Source organism: Pempheris klunzingeri, chromosome 13 (assembly GCF_042242105.1).
Source record: "Pempheris klunzingeri isolate RE-2024b chromosome 13, fPemKlu1.hap1, whole genome shotgun sequence".
In the NCBI taxonomy this organism is placed as follows: Eukaryota; Metazoa; Chordata; class Actinopteri; order Acropomatiformes; family Pempheridae; genus Pempheris; species Pempheris klunzingeri.
Genome location: NC_092024.1, coordinates 16,925,500 through 16,936,800, shown reverse-complemented (window position 1 = coordinate 16,936,800; position 11,301 = coordinate 16,925,500).

The window sequence follows — 11,301 nt, the reverse complement described above, 5'->3', positions numbered from 1 at the left end:
AGAGACGATGGTGAAGGAGAAGGAAAAAAAATGCGCTTGTTTGTTTCGTTGCTTTTCTGGAATAACAGGCAGGCGATCGTGTTCACGTTTGTCTCCCTTTGAACGTCTCTCACATTTCAAACTCATGGACACACACAGTGGATTGTGAGCGCTCATTATTGATATAACAACCTGTTGGGCGATGGGCAGAGATGAATTCGCAGCAGAGGCGGAAGCAGCAGAGCTCTGGTTGTGTGCTTGGGCCCCAGAGAGCGAGAGCGGAGACAGACGAAGGAGTAGAGGGCTCTTACTCACTACTTAAAGCCCCACGCAAGAGCAAGTGACTCACATGGCAAACGCATGACGCAGGCTTCTCACACACATGCACACGCACATTTGCACATGGGTACACAAATACCACACAAACACATTTGTTCTTTATCTGTCCCGCATGCATATGCGTGTGCGCACACTCGTGCAAAACAAAGCTGGCTGTCTCTTATTCACAAGCTGTGGAAACAGATTTGCCTCAATGCCTTCATTGTCTCCTGAGGGGTGAGGAATACGGAAAGAGATGTAGCACTGTAGAGAATCAGTGGAGGAAAATTAGTACACAAATATATGTAGCTATTGTACATGTCCATCTTTTGCATGCTTGCTGCATTAATGCTGAACATTTGCCCAACCCCAAGAGGAGAGACTCCTCTTCTTGCAGATGCACGGGCCGAGAACTGTAACAACAAATGCTTAATGCTTCTTTGTGTTTGTCCACAAACTGAAAATAACGCTCAGCGGTCAGTGACTATATCATGTGAACAAAGTCACTACTTTGGTGAATGTCGCACAGTGACACCAGCAGACAGGCAGGGACAGAATATGGGCCTGAGACTTGAGAGTGCTATTGGAGCTCAGCATGTCTTATATCATATTTTATTTCTTGAAAGTTTTGCCCATAGTTTATACCCAGTTTGTCATATTCAAATATATGAGCACTGGAAGTGATAGAATCTAAAAGAGCTGACCTGATCATCAGTCATTGCTTGACAGAGCTTGCCACTATGCAGCATGCTGAAATGTAGGGATGCGTGTAGGGATTAAAAAGTCCATAGGAGCACAGAAATAGTATAAGTGACATACAGTGTGTTGTAATACAAGTCAGCTCACAGAGCAAAGGAAGCCTAAAGGGGCCCGAGCAGCCTGTTCTATCACTGAGTATTACAATAAGGCTTATCCTGTTGGATGTGGCTTATTCTGCCTCATTCAGATCTGCATGCAGGCTGGAGGTAGAGTCGAGCCGCTATAGGATCTGAAGAGGTGGGGGGGCTTTAACGCCAGTGGGCCTATAGCTAGATTTGTGTAGGTGTGACCTTGGGAAGTGATGACCTCATCACCATCCCTGCCTGCAAAGCTAATCTGTTACATTCTGAAGGATGCTCCTACGATGGAGCCGCCCATGAAGGTGACATTGGTGAGTGGACCGGTGGCGTGGAAACACACCCCTCGACGAGGCACGCGCACTTTGAACACATTCAAATGAGGATTACACGCACGCAGATGCATGTGAGCACTGTACATGCATGCAAATACTGCACCTACAGTATATCAGTCATGTGACACAGACACAAAGATTCATGAGGAGCCATTGTGACCGCTGCACCTGAGAAACTTGATGTCAGCCCACCGTAGTTAACGTCAGCTGATCACCCAGATGCCTGCAGCAGGTGTTGCAGCACGATGGTGGTTAAAAGGTCAGACTGCTTTCTCTAATCTGACCCTAAATAATGCTTGTTTCTTTTTCTGTGGCCAACACACGAAACTCCACTCATTTTCTGCCTTCGTTTTTCCAGGAAATGTAGAACTTACAACTTTCTCATTCATATGTAGTAGTTTAATTCATATCTGGGAAATACCCAGCAGGTGTGGGTTATATGCCTTGCTCAAGAGTTTTTTTTTGTTTTTTTTTTACCTCAGAGCTGTTGCTGCCCTGGATTAACTGTGAGTTCCCACTGACGCTAGCATGTATGACAGTGTCAGTTTGTGGAGTGCACACGGGTATCCTTGCCCTGCTCTCTGTCAACAGATGCCCTTGAGCAAGGCACCTCGAGCTGATGCAGTGGAGCTCATTAGTGAGGAGCAACAGAAGACGGGCTTGTGAAGCTGCTGTGAATGAGCAAAAATGAGAGGGAGGCAGAGCAGATGTGCTCAGCCAGTGTACCGTTGCGGAAGTTTTATAAGCGGTTGCATGCTATTTAATCATTGACAGTGAGTTTGTCTTTCTAAATTTGTCACATACGCCATCGATCCTGCTTTATTTATTTATCTATTTATTTATCTTTATTGTTGTATTTATTTATTTGTTATTATTATTATTGTATTTCATTTATTTTTTTATTCTAATTGTTGCATTTATTTATTTGTTTATTTATTCTGTGTTGTTTTATATGTTTATATGGAAATTAATGAATTGTGATTTGAGTGTGGGGCGACAATGCGCACACGTACACGCGCACGCGCTCACACGTACACACGCGCGCGCACGCACGCTGAAGCTCAATACCCTGAACTCGAGGATCATATTATGAGTCGCTTCACCTGATGAAGGTTAAACTATCATCTGCATTCAACATCATCGGCCAGAGGTAAAATATTATCTGGAGTCGACAAACAATCACCCCTGAAAAGTAGATGATCCATAACCAATGCGTAATTTAAAATTCCTTATGTTGGGAATGGCAGGACAAACGCATTAACTAGTTATTCTAAAAGGGCTGATGTCTCTTGGGGCGCTCACAGTGTCTCTGTGGCACTCTACAGTGGTGACCTTACACTTTTTAAGATTCTCTTGTGTCATCATGAACTTCCTCTATGATTCCTGCGTTGACTTGTAGATGTGATGAGGTGTTTGCCCAGTGTTTCGTGGAGTATTGTCATAATGCTATGCAGAGAGGATGCTGTTGTTTTGCGTTAGTGATCGGAGTCTGCCTGTTGTGGGCATGCAGTGCGGCCGACTGGTCTGTGTGTTCACTTCAACTGTGTTTCTCTCAGACTCAGAGGAAAGCATGAGTGCACCGTTTCAAGCTCCCCTCTCGCTGAATTGATTCTACTATGGGTCCTCCAGAAACACGGCGCTGAAACACGGGGGAAGCGCACCTCAAACTATTCCTCATTTTCACCCTTTCCCACACTTCAAATAAGCCACGTTTGATAAATGTGGGCTTGTAAATGTGTGGGAACATTTGTGGCGCCGGTAAAACGCGCGCACTCGCCACTAACACTCGCTTTCCTGAAAATGCACGTTTCCAGCTCCCCCCTGTACCCAAAGATGGTATATTCCACAATTTATTCCAGGGAAAGACTGACAGTTTTTTGGGTCATGAAGCAGCTGTTCAAGTCAGTGGTTCGCCCTCCCTCCGCAAGAATAAGGAATTAGTACATTTCAAATTAGATAACGACAAACGCTGGTGCAAGAAGAGAAAAAGTATGACATTGTGTCTGTGGCACAAAATAAACCATTTAAACATGAGCAAAAATATTTTTTAATTGCTAAACAATTTTTTTTATCACAGTTAATTTTCAACACATTAATATGAACGGTGTTGTTGTGGGTTGTTTATATTTTGCAGTTAGTGCAGTGGAGCGAATATAGAGAGGAAATTACATTTAAAATTCTTGTGATATTAAAGGTTGAGAACTTGGATCTGCCTCACACACACACACACACACTGTAGCAGGCCTACAGTAGAAAGTGGACTTGAACAATGGTGGAATTACTGTTGACCCCTCTTCAATAAATCCAGTCAACATTAGGTTGTGCCTTGGCAATCCGTCAGCCTCCTATATAGGTTTAAATGAAGGTTTTCATTCTGATCCTATTATAAAGGTGGACAATTCAAACATCTGAATAGTCTTGGAAAAAATCAACCAAGTTATAATAAATTTCACGATCAATACATTTCAGAACGCCTCTTGATCCACGTATAGGCTAACATGAGCGTCCAATTGTGCGTTTACCTTAATAAGTCTACAGTATGTGTGAAAAAAATGAGAGTGTGTGTGTGTTTATGAGGAGCACAGTGCACAGTGCTGCATGCGTGTACTGCTGATTGTTTTTGTGCATGTGTGTATTAGTGTGTGTGTTGTGTGTGTGTGCACATGCGACGTGGGTCAAGCCCCTTGGAAACAGCAGCAGAGGTCCTCTGCTTTTAAGTGGATTAAAACTCCAGCACAATCCCCAGGGCCAGCAGGCATTGGACAGACTGGGTGTAGTTTAGATGAGGACTTAAGACTGATTATCTCTCATGCTGCCTTTGTTTTTGCTGCTACTGTTGCGTATAAGGGCAATACTGTACAGTACATGGAAATCTGTACATATTAGCAGTGAGACAGGTATTAGCTAGTCAGTCTGCACATCAGTGTTGTTGTATTTGTACCATCTGTGTTGAATCTTTTGCTGAGTTTCAGCCCAGCTCCGCTTTGAATATCAGCTCTTACTAACTTTGTCGTGCTGCTGCAGTGGAAAGATTCCTCAGCTCTGAATGTATACCTGCAGAGTGTTTATGTTTAGTCTGCCGCCATGTAGCCTGTCTTATCTACGCTATAATATGTGAGCTCCTGTTATGGTTTCCCCGGGACCCAGTGTGTCACTCCCATACTTCTTGCAGTGTGTCAGCACCAATTAACCAGGTCAATATTTCTGTGCTCCAGTTGTTGCAATCCTGATCCTGATACTGATTCCACTTCTGATTTTGATGTCTCATACTACAAAAATGCTCTTTAGGTACCTATCTGTATATTAAGCAGTGTGCTTTGGTCTAGCGCTGCTTAACGTCTTGTATAAATAGCAAGTTTTACTCATTCTTCTTCTAATTAAAAGCCAAAAGATGAGAGCTCATTATTCAATATTTCTAATATATGGGTTAACATAATAAGAACCTCATTTATTTTCATTTGGCGTATTAATGCCCACTTTTCCTGTTAAAGCCATGCTTCCTCAATGTTTGTGTTAAGCAATATATTGTTGTGAATTCAATGGCTGTTTTCCTTTTTGTGACCCCACATGATCTTCATAACCTCTATAATCTTCTTAGGATTTATGAGGATTGGAACCAATGAAACAAATTAAATGATCCAGCTTTTTTCACTTCCACACATGTTGGGGCAGAGGGCTAGCTATTCTTTTATTAAGTGAGCATCACCAGTAATGACAATAACAGTATATAAATGCAGTCACATACTCTTACACATACTTATAGCTGTAATGATTTGGGTGTAGATGTGGCGGCTGAAATTACATTACCTGCTCTGTCTCCGTCCCTCCCTCTCTCCCTGTTACCGTCCACTGTATACAACCCAATGATGCAGAGATGCTATAAAATTAATGTTTAAGGAAGTAATGACAGTCTAACAGCAGTGCTCCCAGCCAACAGGATAACAATGTCTTTGGCAGACAGAAGGCGAGACGCTCTACTTCACTGACTGTATACTTTTATTTACCACTGAATTTATTTTTTGTGTTTGTTTCTTACTCTGTAGCCTAAAGAGCTCAAATCTGCACACTGTACTGCTCTCTATAGTAAATCAATTTGACAATGCCTAACATCAGCCAACTCAAATTGGGTTCAAATATTGTTGTGCATATTACAAAATAGAATATGATAAGTGCCGGCGGCTTAATGCCAATTTGTGCAGTTATATTTATCTTTGATTTAAAGGTCTTCTTGCCCGTCCTGCACCAAATAATGTTCTATTTCATTGTATATGTCCTTGCGTGGCAAAACCTTGAATAAGAAAATTAAGACAATTAATTTAATAAAGATCGTAAATATAACTTTCCAGTCAAGTCAACCACCAGGTGGGTGGTATGGGGGTGATGCTGATACCAGTGCCGCACCAGAACCGAATGGGAACCTTTTTACAAACTGGCCAATTAGTTCCACTGGTTTTACAGATGTTTAACAGATAGCAACAGCAGTTCCAGTCAGTGTTGTTATCTAATAAGTTAGGACTCAGGAAAAGTAATCTATTACAAGTAGTCTTTACTCTCTTTAAAGATACAAGGTTTGTTTATTTCTCCTTTAGTAACTCAGTATTACACCACTAAATGCAATTTGTAGTCCCATTCGCTACATAAGAAAAGAACTATTTCTTATGGTGGAGTGCGGAGGATAAGTTAAGGAGTCTTGCCGCCTCAGGCTAGAGGCTGCTGTGTAGTCTGGTGGTACGACAGCGGGTACTTCTGTATCTCTTACCAGCTGTGAACAGGGTGGTGTTTGGTAGATGGGTACCAATGATGTACTTGGCGGGTTTAATCACCCGCTGCAAAGCCCTCTTTTCCTGGACTGTGTACATCCCATGCCAGTTTGTGATGTTTCCAGTCGGGATGCTTTCTATTGCACTGCTGTGAAAGTTGACAATAACTAGGCATTCAACTTGATTTTGGCGGTCTCTGTATGCAAAAGTGCTATTTTTTCCCAGAGTGATCTGCATTTAGGCACTTCAGAAACCATAACAAAATAGCAATCAATTGCAAAATGAGGCGTGGGATTTGGATTGAGAGCAGTGGTTGATGGGACGATCACTGACCAAGCCATCTCCCGACCATCCAGCCAAATTCGCTGGACCAAGGGCAGCAGCGGGTGGTGTGGCAGCCTTAGGAGGAGAAAAGAGAGCCAGGATAAGAGTAAAGCTAACCCAGCTCAGACCTAAGGCTGCTCCTGGTTAATGTCCAGCCATACCAGCGGGGCCCAGCACCACAGCGGGTGTTGAGACCGCCCCAGGAAGAGAAGGAAGGAAGGATAAGTTGGGGTAAATCGTTTTGTCGGAACCAGACCCAGTGGCAGGCGTTTAGAATTAAAAACTAGAAATATCCAATATAGTCAGTCTTCTCACTGATGGTCTCGTTTGCTTATAGAGGCATCAGTATCAAAATGAGACTGATAAGCAGTGAAAATTGCAACTAATGATTATTTTCATAGTTGATTAATCTGTCAGCTATTTTTTTGATTGATCAATTAGTTGTTTGGTCTATAAAACAGAAACAATGTCAATCAGAGTTTGCCAAAGCCCAACATTGGAATCAGAGAATTTTGATAATGATTTCTTAAAAAAATTAGTCAAACGGATTAATCGATTATCAAAATAGTTGGTGATTAATGTAATAGTTGACAACTCATTGGTTAATTGATTAATCATTGCAACTCTATTATAAATAATAGACAATGATTCCACTGATGCCAAAAGTCTCTTGATGCCTGCCTCTGTTGCTTGCTGCACACCCAATCAAAAATTAATGTAAGCTGAGCTGGTGTTGAGGTGTCACCAGTATTCAGGCTCTTTTGCTACCATTTTATCATGGACATGTTTTAACCAACAGTGTATTACACTGCTGTGTTGCTGGCAATGGGATTATAACAGTTTTACATTGTGTTGCTTTATCCCCAAGGCTGTAGATTAAAATATTTTAGTTTTGAGAATAATACATGTGTAGTGGGTTTAGAAGATCTAATCATATCTGTGCTTAGATCTTGCATGCTGCTCTAATGTTATTGTCTTCACTGAGTAATTGCAGTTAGTTAGGGGTGGCTAGCTACCAGCTGCATCCAACCTGCACCAAAAGAAAGGACCTTCAGCATGAATTGCAATGACTGATTGTTGAACATGTTATGCTGGGTCTGTGTTTTAAGCTATACGTGTTCTCTTCAGATAGGGATAAGAAGTTGCATGGTTGTGTGTGGATTTCCCACTCTTGACACATCTCCGGTTGTTATAGACCGACAGAGCTAGATACATTCCTCTGGGGTAAGCGTAGAATTATAAATAATTGCATAACATAGCCTACATATTCAATATAGTCATAATTGTGGCCGTCATTACAGCCATTTTTTCCCCACACTTGAGGTCTGACAAAGCTTTTTTTTCTCCACAGCAGAGTCGATACATTGTGGCACCCACAAAGAGCCCGATGGCAGATCCCTAAAACTGACCCTGACCCTCACCCCAGCCACGACCATTCATTTCTCTTTCAGCTATTGTCACATGTTCACCATTCAAGTGCAATCAAGGGCAAGACTTGCTGGGCCCGTATGATTTCAGCAGTCAGAAAATAACCCTACACGACACAGCTGTTATATTGTAGCTTAAAGAACACGTTCCATTAATGTCTAACGTTCAAATCCGGTAGTTGGTCACTTTATCTTCATATATTTATATATGACTGCAGAACTGATCAAATAGAAATTCACTCCATGGTTATCTTTGCTGCCACTGGTTGGCCTTTTGGTAGTCCTTTGAGAATGATTAATTCCATTGATCTAAACAAACTTAATTGATCCATCTTTTTCGGCTTCATGGCTTGGCACATTAAGCTTGTCTTTGCAAACTTTTCAGCTTTTTCGTAATTTCTCAAGAATTATACCACCAGTGTGGCCTCTTCAGCTGGCTGATGAATAGCACTTTTACTATTGATTCGATCATTGTTACAAACCTGAGCCCCAAAACTTTCCTCCTTGCTCACGGCACATCTGGTTTCCTAGGACACTTATGGTTGCCTAGGAATGATGTTTTACGTGGTGATGACATCACCCTACCCTCGATCCTCAGGGTTGCTGCAGCTCCAGAAAAGCGGGTTTAAGTTGCCAGAACAGGGTCAATTTTAATGTCTGAGAACTGTTGTTTGCTGTGAAAATGCTAAAAATTTTGTTCAGAAATCAGTTCTAACACTGGTCCCTTGTTGGTGGAAAAGCCTCAGGGGTGAAACGGGATCAGGCCCCACAGAACCCCACTGTGCACGTGTGTGTGTGTGTGTGTGTGCGTGTGTGTGTGGTGGATGCATGTATACCTGCATGTACTTGTGTGCTTACATGTGTGCACGTCCATGAGAGTGTGTATTAGTGTGCGTGTGTGTATGTGTGTGTCTACTCCCGCCAGCCTCTAATGGGGATCATGTGTGGAGTCAGCAGCGCAGACACACAAAAACATGCTAACCCCCACCCCCCATGCACGGTACGCATTAACACACATGTGCACGCACACACGCACACAAATACGCACACAGAGTGTGCCTCAGTCAGCGAGTTAAGAACAACTCCTAGGGGAGATAAAGCACCAGTTTCTGTGTGTGTGAGTGTGTGTGTGTGTGTGTGTGTGTGTGGCAGAACACACACTCTGTTTCAGAAGGATGGGGGTTTGGTGGGGGGGTGGAAGGCGAAGGGGGAGGGGAGGGAATGGGAGGAGGGGGGGTGAAGAGAGAAAGGAGAAAGATATGGGCAGTGAGCACAGGCAAAAGGATGTAAGGGGTGTGTGTGTGTGTTTGTGTGTGTGTCTGTGTGTGTGTGGACAAGCAGGGGAAAGAGAGGGAGAGTGGGTAGAGAGGGAGAGAAAGCAGAAGATCGACAGGGAGGATAGAGTGAATGGCTGGGAATAGGAGAAAGAAAGAAAGAGAGAGGTTGAGGGGCCCTGCGCAGGGGGGAGAGGAGGCCCTGTAGTTTTAGCCGAGGGGCGAGACAGTCAACAACACATGTATCCAGACCTTCAGACAAACCTCTTCATCCAGGACAATAACAGAGAGCTAGAGCAAAGACGCTGGCAAAACCTGCTCTGCATGTTTGTAACCACCACAGCTTTGCCATTCGTCGTTTCTGTTCATCTCTAATGCTGTGAATGTTTCGTGTTGACCCCTGGACGAATTATTGCCCTTGTGATCACTGGTAGTTATATAAATATGTGGTGAATGATGAAGAGTTTGGTCCATATGCACTTACTGAAGCAAGAAGACAACACTGTTCCAAATAGTCAATGTTCACAGTGTAAATAGACAGAATTTAAAGAATGATCGAGCAGGTCTGAATCTTGACCTGCAAACACAGCTTTAGGCAAAAAGTCTCAAACAAACACTTTCTCCTTGGTTGGCTTTAACTTTTTTTTGTATGAACATTGTTGGTCTGGTGAGCTCCCTGCTCGAGACAAAAATATCTTATTTTCTTCAAAAACATTCAATTCAAACATTCTTATTTCTTGTGCATACATTACCCAAAATGCAATACAACTACTGACAGTTTGGCCGGTGATTGTGTGTGATCAGTGTGTTGTGTAATGGCAGGTAATGCCTCAAGCAGAGTTGAGGAGCAGCTAGCAGTCTTGTAAGCTCAGTTCTTTCAAACCCCACACTCCCTGATTTATTTTTTTATTTTTTTCATTTTCAAACCTGTAGTCTTCAGCCCAAAATGGTATTGAGGCAGTCTGACAGATTTTGCGCAGCTACATCTGGAGCCACACAAGGCTTTACACAGTTTTTTCTTCATAAATGCAGTCGTACTCCTCAAGATCTGTAAACATACTTTAAGAAATTAGATTTATTTTTACTCCATATCCAGCAAACATGGAGCAAAGTTATTAATATTAGCATGTAGCTTTATGTTGGCTACCTAATGTAAGCTCAATATCCACTCACTCCTTTCAACTCAGTTTTGGTCTCCACCAGTCCCAAATGGAGAAGTATAGCAGCTATTCGCCATCTAATCACTAACTTTGTTTGCTGTTTAGTACTGGACAGTTAACATACAGTGGGTTTACTAGAACATTTTCCTGAAAACAGCTGTTTGCTGCTGCTGTAAAAAAAAAAAAACCTGATGAGAGCTGCAAGAGTGAACCACAACCGTAAAATTAAAACAGTGAGGTTGAAAACACTAAAATGCTCCATAGAGCTGAGGGGAACTGTACTGTGTGTGTATTTCTGTGTGGGTTTATTACAATGAGCGACTCCTTTCATATTACACTCACTCACAGTCATTTGAACCATTGTTTATATTAAAATATTGACTAGTGCAGCTTTAAATTTATAGACTTACAAAGCGGGAGGAGTTAGTTGTGTGCATGTAAATAAATGCCACTTCAAGACTGAGTGCTGATATGGTGTAGCCTGTTGTAATTTGTAGCAGAGCAGTGTGACATTTCATTGTGGTTTGTGTCTACATCCAACACATGACTGTAGCCTTGACTGCATCGACGCTTACTAAATTACTATAGCAAATACAATAAAAGTGATTTTGTGCCAGTCATCACCTTGGTCGTTTTCACTTAATTTGGGCACCCATGGTCAAAAACATCAATCGGCCCCCATGGTAGCAGTTGTTAATATATTAAGAGCTGTAACAGGACTGTGAACAGCAACATGGTCACTTGAGAAAAGCATTCACAACACACAGCTCTCAGTCTAAGAAGGTGACAGAAATACACCATCTGAAATTACTCCACTAGTTGAAAAGAAAATAACATCTGTAGACTGTCTGTGCAGCCAATTATACCACCACACACTCATGTTTGTGT